The 12,502-nt window shown below is 40.7% G+C and overlaps 1 pseudogene; it reads right to left on the bottom strand.

The window, feature by feature from the left end:
- Positions 1-11,335: 11,335 nt before the first annotated feature.
- LOC136142918 (large ribosomal subunit protein P1 pseudogene) lies at positions 11,336-11,678 on the bottom strand (annotated as a pseudogene).
- Between the last annotated feature and the right edge of the window lie 824 nt (positions 11,679-12,502).

Below are 12,502 nucleotides of genomic sequence, written 5' to 3'. Positions count from 1 at the left end.
AATCAAGGCAGTATTTAAGGCCGTTGCGTCACTACGGGTTCCTCAAAGGGTCAAAATTCTTCCGTGTTTCATTGCTGCCTACGGTTATTTCTTAGTGGGAATGGTTTTTGTTCCCTGAGACAACCGAATGGATTGGTGCTTACCGACCAGCTTGAAGCCAAGCAAGCCTCTTGACATCATGTTTATGTACTCGTGGGCTTGCCAAATTTAGCAAATAAAAATATAGGACGCCCTGTACAGGACATTTGGATTTCAGAAAAACAATGAATACTTTTTTTAGTATAACTATACCTCATCCAATATTTGGGACATACTTATACTAAAAAAAGAAAAAAAGTACGTGCTATCTGAATTGAATTGGGCGTCCTGTATTTTAATCTGGCAACCATATTCACTGGCCACAGTGAGGTGCCCCCAAAGAATTATTCACTACGCTGCTGTCCCCTGCCTCACCCCCATGGCTGTAAGTTGAGCTATTATAAATATAAAGAGGTACCTTCCCTGAGTGATAGAATGGCCTGTAGCCGATCGATACTAGACTAATCCGACTGAAGAGGTAACAGCTAAAGAAACACGTTTTACTTACGTGATTTTAAAAAAGAGCAAATCAAGGGTTTTGATCAGCAAAGAAAGCATAGAAAAATGCAAAACCTAAACAGGCACTACCCAGGTGGTGAGATGGGTGTGCACTGATCTGTAAAACAAATACACCAGTCTCTCCAGGGAGCAAATACTCTATACTGGGGAGATGGGCCTTGGCAATGACAGCAAATGGTATTATGTGTTTGAATTGTACTGCTAACCCACCTTGCCTTGATTCTATGGTAGCAACAATCTTCTGATTATAATTTAGCTTCCCACGAAGATCTGCCCGGAAAGGACTTGCTATTTTCAAATCATATCTGCGTGAACAATTGTCTTTATAAATTAATAAATTGGCATTATGGTTTATACATCAATCTCTTGAGAACGTCCTTAGCGTGAATCCGCATTCCCAGCATCAGTCAACTCTGTGACATTTAAATATCGTTTATGAACATACAAAACTGAAGCCCAGACCCCAAGCTGTGGTTAGTGCTACACTGTTAGGCTTCTTACAAAACAGGAGAACTTTCCTCTACTGGCAACTCACATCGCCCTGGAAGCCTGCCATGTAACAGTAAATATATTATAACAACTATAAACAGTTATAATTAAGCGGTTGGAGGTAGGAGAAAATAAATATTTTGTATTCAATCTAAACATAACACCTTAGTAATAACAATGTATTCCACTAGTAAATAAAATTTAACTTGATAAACTCCAAAATTAATAATACCTAGATGGACTTCCTAATTTCTTGAACCTACTAACTTTAGACTTATTAAAAAGTATTATGCTGAGTATTTGCCGTGCTAGAAATAAGAGCTAACTTTTAATTCTATAAAAATTATGCATAAGGACTTCCCTGTTGGTCCAGTGGTTAAGACTCCACGCTTCCACTGCAGGGGGTGCCAGCTTGATCCCCGGTGGGGGAACTAAGACCCCACATGCTGCGTGGGACGGCCAAAAATAATAATAATAAGGTTTTAAAAAATAAAAATAGGGCTTCCCTGGTGGCGCAATGGTTGAGAGTCAGCCTGCCGATGCAGGGCACACGGGTTCGTGCTCCGGTCCGGGAAGATCCCACATGCCGCGGAGCGGCTGGGCCCGTGAGCCATGGCTGCTGAGCCTGCGCGTCCAGAACCTGTGCTCCACAGCGGGAGAGGCCACAACAGTGAGAGGCCCGCGTACCGCAAAAAAAAAAAATAAATAAATAAATAAAATTTATACATACTCTAAATTATGACAAATCCCACATGCATGGAATAGATATATAGCTACATGTGCATACATATTTTAATCCACTTTCATATACTCTGATAATCACAGAAACTGAATCTGAATTATGACAAATGCCAAGTTAGGTCATTAGTATTAACGAGGGAGATATTTAGTTCTGTATGTGTACATGAATACCTTTATTCGTAACCCATCTACACAGATACATAAGCAGGGCCCGCTTTTCACTGTAATGTGTTTCTGGTTTTGTGTTGTAAACAGGATTATTTTTCCAAGGTTATAATCGGGGGTTTACTCCTGACAGAACTCATCTTCAAATAAATCACTGCTACAACAAACAATATGTCATAAAAGAAGAAATACCTCAAAATAAACCTCTTCCAAAATGGAAATAATGAACTTCATTTATTCATGCAATAGTTATAAAGGACCTTTATGTTTTAGACATATATGCTGTCTATACTAGAATTCATGCATAGATGTTCTGTGCAATTTATTTTACAAGGGACATCAATGTACATGCAGCACAGGACACAAAAAACCCAAGTCTAGCATACAGTTTACTGAAATAAGTAACCTAGCTATAATAAGTATTAAACATTTAATGATTGTATTTGCTGTCTTAGAACTTTGAAACAATTTTATAGGATCATCTTGACATAAGACTCTAAAATGCTGCCCAAGGAAGTTTACAGTAAGGCCTCCTTTTCTTCTTCATAAGCTTCCTTGAGCAATAAGCATGGTACCAAAACCCTTCAGAGTGTCCAGTAAAAAATGGTTTCTTTAGGAGGTGGGCCATAGCTTTGAACACGGGAGGAGGTGCTTTCACTGCAAGAAAGAATTGGGCCACTGCCAGACCCCTACTGGGTCTCTCATCTCTCAGAATCTACAGCCTGTGAAGTCTTCCATTAAGGTCACTTTTCCCACAAACCGCCCCGCAGCCTTATACTTCAGAGCCACCTGCAGCCTGACTTTATATCCCCCACAGGGTCAAGACACACCTAAGAATCACACCACTACCCCCACCACCAATCATTGTGCAGAGCACAGGTGAGAAAATGCATTGGCCACGGCCTGGATTTTTCCATGCAGAGCAATATAAGGAACACCAACCAAACAGCATCATCAACCTCTAGTACCAAATACAGCTAAATTTGGAGAAAGCTGAGAGACCTCTATTTATCAAAAGACCGTCAGAAGTAACCATCTTGACAAATTTATGATAAGCCAAACTCACTGTGCCTCACTCACATCCCTATTTTCTTTTGTCATCACCCAGTATGTAAGCACCAAGTTCAATCTATTATTATGTGACCTTGGGCAAGTCACTTAAACTCGTGTGCCTGTCTTCTCATCTGCAAAATAAAGCCTCTACTTTATGAGGCTGTTATGAGGATTAAATGAGAGAATACAGGCAACGCATTGTTAAATTATTAGTATTGTTATTATTAAATTACTATCGCTGTCATTGTTATTCCTCTCTTCTAACCTCATTCCCATATTCCTCTGTGCTTCTTCTCCTGCCACCTGACCTCTCATTTCTACCTTAATTTCCAGGTGCTTCTGCTATGCCTCCCTAGAACACAATTCCATGATTAACAAACTCTCCTACCCATCCTCCAACTTATCTCTGAATGTCCAGTGATATTCCTGGCTTTCCCATGAGATTGGAGCTTCCCTTACAGCCCTTTCAAGTGAAAGTGATTTACACCAAGACGCTGCATGTACTAGGGAGTCAGGAGGTGATGTGATGTCCTCTTCCAGCCACACTACAACTTCTAGACAATTCCTCCTTCACCCTCAGGTAAAAAAAAAAAAAAAACCCTGATTCTTCTTCCTCCAAGTTTCATACTATCTGGTTACACCTCGACTTCCTCTTTGCTGTCCTCTACTCATTCATTGAAGATCCTGGTTCACAGCCTTTCCTCTCCACCCTAGAGTCGTTAAGCACTGCAAGAGAAAAATCACAGTTAAATAAACAGGTACCACCCTGAATTCATAGTCACCAGTCTCAAATGGACCTTCAATATTCCTGGGGAAATCCTTTCATGTTTTCAGGTCACTCTCTCATTCTCCCCAGTGATTCTTTCAAAGCTTGCCCATTTTCCTCGAAACTCCAACACCTCAACAGCCCCTTCAATCCACCAAATAACTCACCTCTTAAAGATAAGATAGAAGTCTCCATATGGGAAACCAACTTCCTACTACCTACTACTACTAAACTAGGAATATATTCAGAGCCATCCTTCTACTGTTAAAATGAGAGAGAGCCCTCTTCCAAGCTAGGTCTAATTCCTCCATCTTCCAGATCCCTTTCATGTACAGGTCCTCAGTAACCTTACTCAAGCTGTCACTACCTCTGTCCTATACCTTCAACCTCTCCCTCTCTACTGGCTCCTTCCTCTCAGCTCTTTCAACGGAAATACGTGAATACACCCACATCGTATAACATTCAAACAACATGGAAGTATAATGACCATAATCATAGCTAGCATCTACTGACTACTTATGCTATGTCAGGCACTGTTGTGAGTGCTTTCATGTATTAACTTATTTAATTCTCAGAGTGACTTTATGAAGTAGATACTATTATTATTTCCATTTTATAGATGAGAAAACTGAGGAAAAAAGAGGTAAAGTAGCTTGCCCAAGATTACCAAGCTATGAAGTACCAGGATCTGGAATATATATGTATATAAAGTCACTTTGCTATACACCAGAAACTAACACAACATTCTAAATCAACTATACTTCAATTAAAATTTTTTTTAAAAAACACACACAGGGCTTCCCTGGTGGCACAGTGGTTAAGAATCCACCTGCCAATGCAGGGGACACGGGTTCAAGCCCTGGTCTGGGAAGATCCCACATGCCCCAGAGCAACTAAGCCTGTGTGCCACAACTACTGAGCCCACGTGCCACAACTAGAAGCCACCGCAGTGAGAAGCCCACACACCGTGCAGCAACAAAGACCCAATGCAACCAAAAATAAATAAATTCAAAAAAACAAAAAACCAAAAAACACACACACACAGCCATGCTAACCAGCTTCATTTTAAATTCATGATCACTAATCTCAAGTGGGCCCTTAATGCTGCCTGGCAATTATAGTATATATCCTTAGACTAGTGCTGTCCAATAGAACTCTCTGCAATGATGGAAATATTCTGTAATCTGTGCTCACCAAAACAGTAGCCATTAGCACATGTGGCTACTTATGTTTACATTTAAATAATTAAATTAGATAGACTTTGAAAAACCAGTTCCTTAGCCATATTAACCACATTTCAAGTACTCAGTAGTCACATGTGGCTAGTGGCTAAGTATTGGACAGCTCAGAATAAGCCATTCAGTCTCCCCTAGATGACTATTTCTCTCCTTCAACTCCCAACACTTTTCACAGACTCCCACCACCCCATCTACCCACTTCTACCAGCATCTCAAACACATGTCTAAAACTGTACTTCTAGACTCTCTCCATTGCGTCCCCTCATACACTCATCTGTCCCCAAACCTATTTTATCCACAGTCGTCAGTTATTGACAACTCCATCCTTTCATGTGCTCAGACCTGAAATCTTAGGAATTTCCTTCACTCCTCTTCCTCTCACACTCCACCCCCAAGTCATTGGTAAGTCCTATTGAGTCTTCAAAATATATCAAAAATTCAACCACTTCTCATGACCTTCACAGCTACCATCCTAGTTCAAGCCATCATTATCTACTGCCTGGATTGTTTCAATAACCCCCAAACTGGTCTTTTACCTCTGTCTCGCACCACAATCTGTTTTCAACACAAGCCAGATTTTCCTATTAAAAGTGAAATTCAAAGTAAAGTCTTTTCTCTGCTCAAACCTCTCCAACAGCTCTCCATCTCAACTAGAGTAAAACCGATATCTGTACAATAGCTTACAAGGTCTTTAATTGTCTAGGTTCCTGTTACCTCTTCAATTTAATTTTCTACTCTTCCTTCCCTTTTCTTACTCTTCTCCAGTCACACTGACTGCCTTGCTATTTTCCAACACACCACATCTTAGGGTCTTTGCACTGGTTGGTCCTTCTACCTGGAAAGCTCTACCCCAGATCTCCACATGACCAATTCCCTCACCTCCTTCAGACCTTTGCTCAAATGTTACCTTCTCAATAAGGTATTGCCATAGTCTCTCCTTTTAAAAATGCCATCTAGGGACTTCCCTGGTGGTCCAGTGGGTAAGACTCCACGCTCCCAATGCAGGGGGCCCGGGTTTGATCCCTGGTCTGGGAACTAGATCCCCACATGCATGTAAAGATCCCACATGACGGGCTTCCCTGGTGGCGCAGTGGTTGAGAGTCTGCCTGCCAATGCAGGGGATACAGGTTCGAGCCCTGGTCTGGGAAGATCCCACATGCCACGGAGCAACTGGGCCTGTGAGCCACAACTACTGAGCCTGCGCGTCTGGAGCCTGTGCTCCGCAACAAAAGAGGCCGTGACAGTGAGAGGCCCGCGCACCGCGATGAAGAGTGGCCCCCGCTTGCCACAAATAGAGAAAGCCCTCGCACAGAAACGAAGACCCCACACAGCCAAAAATAAATAAATAAATAAATTTATAAGATCCCGCATGCCACAACGAAAAGCCAGCGTGCTGCAACTAAGTCCCGGCGCGGCCAAAATAAATAAATATTTAAAAATGCCATCTACCACCCGTCCCCGTCCCTTTACTCAGTTCGGTTAATAATGACCTCCGCCTTGCCAAAACCAAAAATCATACTCAATTCTCATTTTACTCAAACTCTCAGTAGTATTTGAGTTGACCATGATCTCCTTCTGGAAACACTTTGGTACCTTGACTTCCTTAACACCACCCTCTCCTGATTCTCCTTAGCCAGGTTCATAGCTTTCCATACCATCTATATACCATGGACTTCCAATTTGAAATCTCCAGCCTGGATATCTCCTCTACACTTCAAACTATCCAAAGTTGACATCTCCACTTGAATAATAGACACTGCAAATGAAACATGTCCAAAATAGAATCCTTGATTTCAGCCCCTTCCCCAACATGCAATCTTCTTCATCTCAATAAATGGGAGTCCCACCCACCTATTTTCTTGGATCAAAAATCCCTGAAGCCCTCTCTTTCTCTTACATCCTTCATTTAGTCCATCATCAAATACTATCACCTTTACTTTCAAAATATATCCAAAATCTGATCGCTTCTCACATACCTCCAACACTATGACTCTAGTCAAATTCACTATCATCTGTCACCTTGACTACCAAACTCGTCTCTTACTTATTTTGCTTCTTGCTTTCACTCTTATGCCTGCTGCCTTACAGTCTATTTTTTACACAGCAGGTAGGATGAACCTTTTAAAACATAAGTTAGATCATGTAACTCCCTTGCGCAAAACCCCCAGTGGCTTCCCATCTCAGTTATAATAAGATCCAAGGTCCTCATCCTGCCCTGAAGGCTCTACACAATCTGGCCCCCATCCACCCCTCCACCTCATCTACTACTACTCTCCCTTTCTCTGCTCCAGCCACATTGGCTTTCCTGCTATTCCACAAGCATGGCAAGCATGGTCCCTTGCTTCTCAGAGTCTTATTTTTTTTCATTGGTTCTTGGATGAATAGAATTAAATTAATCATAATCTTTGATTCATGGCACATTCTCTTTATTAATACAAGTATGGTTCATTTTTAATTAGTTTTTTAAATAACATAATAAGTATCCATGAACCTAATAACTAAATCTAACCATATGGCCCTAATCTCATTCCTCTGCCTCCCCCCACCCCCTGGCAAAGAATCATTATCCTGAATCCTGTGTTCATCGTTTTGTGGTGCTCCATTTAATACAATTTTATGTCATACATATATATGCACACACACATATGTATATATATATATACACACACACATATATAGATATGTACATATCTACATACATATATGGATATATATATATCTTTCTTAAAAGTATAATTTTTATTATAATGTATTTTAACTTTATACAGCTGTATGCTGTATGTACTCTTTGGGAACCTAATTTTTCCCCCTCCATATTTACTTTTCTAAGATTCACCCATGTATATTTGCATGTTGCTGTGGTTCATTCATCTTGATTGTTGTATAATATTTCATTGTATGAATAACACTTCAAGACCTTGGCACTTTTGCCCTCTGCCTAGAATGTGCTTCTCTTAGATATCCACATGACTACCTCCTTCACTTCACTCACGCCATTATTCAAATGCCACCTCATCTTAACACTATCTAAAATAGTGCACCATTTTACACTCTCTCTTTTACTCTTCTTTACTTTTCCCCATAGCACTTATCACTACTGCTCTGAATATTCTCACTTTGCCTCTCCGGATCCACTCTACCCCTTTCCACCCTGCTCTGTGCCCTGCAGCAGATCTTTATGATCTGCAATAATAGGCTTCCTTGCCTTCTGGTTTCCCCTTTGGTTTTGCCTGTGAGAGATACCCTCAAGAGACAGGAGGGTGGGAGAGACTGGAGTTGTAGCATTTATTCCCCAGCTCCCTCCCTGCTGTGATTTTCCAGCAGCTGTGACGCTCCTGTCCAGTGACTCTCTCCTATTGCCATACTTCTCTCCAGGTTGACTCAGGGCCAAGCTATGGTAATGTCTTCTCATTCCCCTCCCACCTGTGGCTGCTGAATCATTTCTTGTCCTTTCACTTACTATTGTTTACAACTTTGTAAATACTCCTTCATTAAATGCTTATCAATCCTTCTGTTTGAATGCACCTCTCTTTTCTGCCAGTACCCTGAGTGACAGGACTGCCTGACGTTAAAATTATTTATTTTTGTTGTTGTTGATTGTCTGTTTCCCCAGTAGATAGTAAGCTTCAAGAACGTAGGGGCTTCCCTCGTGGTGCAGTGGTTAAGAATCCGCCTGCCAATGCAGGGGACACGGGTTCGATCCCTGGCCCGGGAAGATCTCACATGCCACGGAGCAACTAAGCCTGTAGGACACAACTACTGAGCCTGCGCTCTAGAGCCCGTGAGCCACAACTATTGAGCCTGCATGCCACAACTACTGGAGCCCACGTGCCACAACTACTGACGCCTGCACGCCTAGAGCCCGCACTCTGCAACATGAGAAGCCACCGCAATGAGAAGCCTGCACACCACAATGAAGAGTAGCTCCCACTAGCCTCAACTAGAGAAAAGCCCACGCATGGCAACAAAGACCCAATGCAGCCAAAAATTTAAAAAATTAAAATAAAATAAATTTTTTAAAAAAGAAGGTAGGGACTTTGGGACTTCCCTGGTGGCGCAGTTGTTAAGAATCTGCTTGCCAATGCAGGGGACACGGGTTCGAGCCCTGGTCTGGGAAGATCCCACATGCCACGGAGCAATTAAGCCTGTGCGCCATAACTACTGAGCCTGTGCTCTAGAGCCTGCGAGCCACAAGTACTGAAGCCTGTGTGCCTAGAGCCCATGCTCCGCAACAAGAGAAGCCACCGCAATGAGAAGCTCACACACCACAACAAAGAGTAGCCCCCGCTCGCCACAACTAGAGAAAGCCCACGTGCAGCAATGAAGACCCAACACAGCCAAAAATAAATAATAAATAAATAAATAATTTTATTTAAAAAAATAAAATAAAAGAAGAAGGTAGGGACTTTATCTGACTCCCTGCTATATCCCCAAGGCCTAGAATAGGCTGAACTCATAATAAGCATGCAATAAATATTTAAGTGAATTATCAATACATATAATACTGCATTTTAAATGCTTACACACAAAAAATTGCTTGCACATACCTCTTTCAAAACAAATGCCATTATTTCTTTAAGCTACATACCTAACAGAATTGCAGAGTTGAGGGTTAAGTGGATATTTCATTTAGTAGATAGCACCAAATTTTCCTCCATTCTCCTATAGAAGGAATCAGGGCTCCATGGAGAAATGGCTGACTCTAGGACTGGAGCATGGAAAATATAAAATGAGTCGGGAGCACCATAAAAATTTTTTTAATTATAAAAAACTGAACAAACATAAAAACAAAAACCGCCTGCAATTACAGAAGTATGTCAAAGGGATATAGGAGCCAACTGAAAGAGCTTCCAATGGCCAAATTTGAAACAATATGAGCAACAAAATTATCATTGGATTATAATTCAAAGTATAAAATAAATATCAACAAATCCATACTGATATTAATAAATGATTGAATAAATAAATTAAAGGAGAGTACACAAATCTCTTGTACAGAAGAATTCCAAATAATTTATGTAGATACTTTCTCAAGCCAGTGGAGCATAACTGCCCACTCCTTAAGTGTAGGATGTGCATAATGACTTCCTTATAAACAGTGGAGTTTGGAAAGAGAGAAAGAGAGTAGTGTTGCAGTAGAGAAACAAGCCAAACACTGCCTCAGCCAGGCAGTCAAGGTTCACCTCATCAATGATAAATCATGTTGATAGCATGTACCCTTGGTATGATGTATAACTATGGAAAATGCATCAGACAAACTCAAATTGAAGCATATTCTACAAAATATCTGACCGGACTCCTTAGAACTGTCAAGGTAGTCAAAAACAAGGGAGGTCTAAGAAATGGTCACAGCCAAGAAGAGCCTAAAGAGATATGACTAAAGATGATGTGGTCTCCTGGATGGGATCCTGGAGGAGAAAAAAAGGGGCATTTAGGTAAAAACTAAGGAAATCTGAAGAAAATATGGACATTAGTTATGAATAGTGTATCGATATTGGTTCATTAGTTGTGATAAATGTACCATAGTAATACTAACAATAGGAAAAACTGGGTACAGGGTATATAGGAGCTCTCTGTAATATTCTTATATATTTTCGGTAAATGTAAAACTATCCTAAAAGAGTTTGTTAAATGTTTTAAAAATACCCTATCAGGGTGGCTATAATTAAAAAGACAAATAATATCGTGTGTTGGCAAGGATGTGGAGATACTGGAACCCTCACACATTGCTGTGGGAAGATAAAACAGTACAACCTCTTTGGAAAACAGTTTGACAATTCCATATAATGTTAAATATGGAGTTACCAAATGGTCCAGCAATTCCACTCCTAGGTATTTACCCAAGAAATGAAAATATATGCCCACACAAAAACTTGTACATGAATGTTCATAGCAGCATTATTCATAATAGCCAGAAAGCAGAAACAACAGAAATATCCTTCAACTGGTGAAATAAACAAATATGGCTTACCCATACAATGGAATATGATTCAGCCATAAAAAGGAATGAAGTTCTGATGCATGCTACTACATGGATGAGCCTTGAGAATATTAGGCTGAGTAAAAGAAGCCAGTCACAAAAGACCACACATTGTATAGTTCCATTTATATGAAACGTCCAGAATAGGCAAATACATAGAGACAGAAAGCAGATTAGTGGTTGCCAGGGTATGGGGAAAGGTGGGAATAGGATGTGTCAGCTAATGAATACAAGATTTCTTTTCTTTTTTTTTTTTTTTTGTCAGCAAAGAGCTCTGCTCTTTATTGAACGGGTTACTGAAGAGGTTTAGTCAAAAAGACCAAAGTCCATGTCATCATCAGACTCTTCACATTCTTCTTTCTTTGCTTCTACTTTCCTCAGCTGGGGCAGCAGTGGTGGAGGGGGCAGGACTTCCTGCTGGTGCAGGTCCACCAGCTGCTGGGGCAGCTCCACCAGCCCCCACATTGCAGATGAGGCTCCCAATGTTGACACTGGCCAAAGCCTTTGCAAACAAGCCTGAACAGAAAGGTTCAACATTTACACCAGTTGCTTTAATGAGGGCATTGATTTTATCCTCCATGACCATCACCTCATCGTTGTTCAGGATGAGGATGGAGTAGATGCACGCGAGCTCTAAGACGGAGGCCATGGTGCGGGGGAGTGCTAGGCAGGGGCTGCCCGGTGTGGTTCTAGTCGCCCGATGATGTAAGGGCCTCACCCCAACGCGGCCTTAGACACCTAAGTGGCAGCTGAGGAAAGGGACAGGATTTCTTTATGGGGTGATGACAATGTTCTAAAATTAGAATGTGGAAATTGTTGCACAACTCTGTGAATATACTAAAATCATTGAACTGTATGCTTTAAAGGGGTGAATTTTATGGCATATAAATTCTATCTCAAGAAAGCTGTTATCTAAGGGACTTTAACCAGAAAAAAATTCTAAGTGTGTTGATTTTGGGGGCTCTTTCTGTTGCTAATTTGTAATGTTATTGCACTGATCAGAGACTGTTACTCCTATGATTTCTGCATTTTTGCAGACTAATAAATGAGTCATTTTGGAAAATGTTCTATGGGTATTTGCAAAGAAAACACAATCTATGTTTGGACAGGGTAATCTCATATATATTATATATATATGTATATATATATTCAACCTTGTTGAGTAGTGTTATGATCTTCTGTATATCCTTACTTATTCACATGATCTGATGATTTCTTAGAGAAATATTTTACTTCAAATATGCCTGAAAGTCTGGCCAGCAACCCCAATCTTATCTCTTATTAAGTTATTCTGAACTATTTCAAACCTTCTCCACTTTTCTCAAATTTTTGCCACCCCTCCCCTAACCATCACATCCTACTTTATACATAAAAATGGAAAGGAAGATGGGATTGACTTCATCTGCCTGGTACCAAACATACAACTTACAGCTGTCTACCTTCATCCCGTTCCATTTAACTTTTCTCATTCTT

This window comes from Phocoena phocoena, chromosome X (genome assembly GCF_963924675.1).
Source record: "Phocoena phocoena chromosome X, mPhoPho1.1, whole genome shotgun sequence".
NCBI lineage: Eukaryota > Metazoa > Chordata > Mammalia > Artiodactyla > Phocoenidae > Phocoena > Phocoena phocoena.
This window is presented reverse-complemented; position numbering and strand designations above follow the sequence as displayed.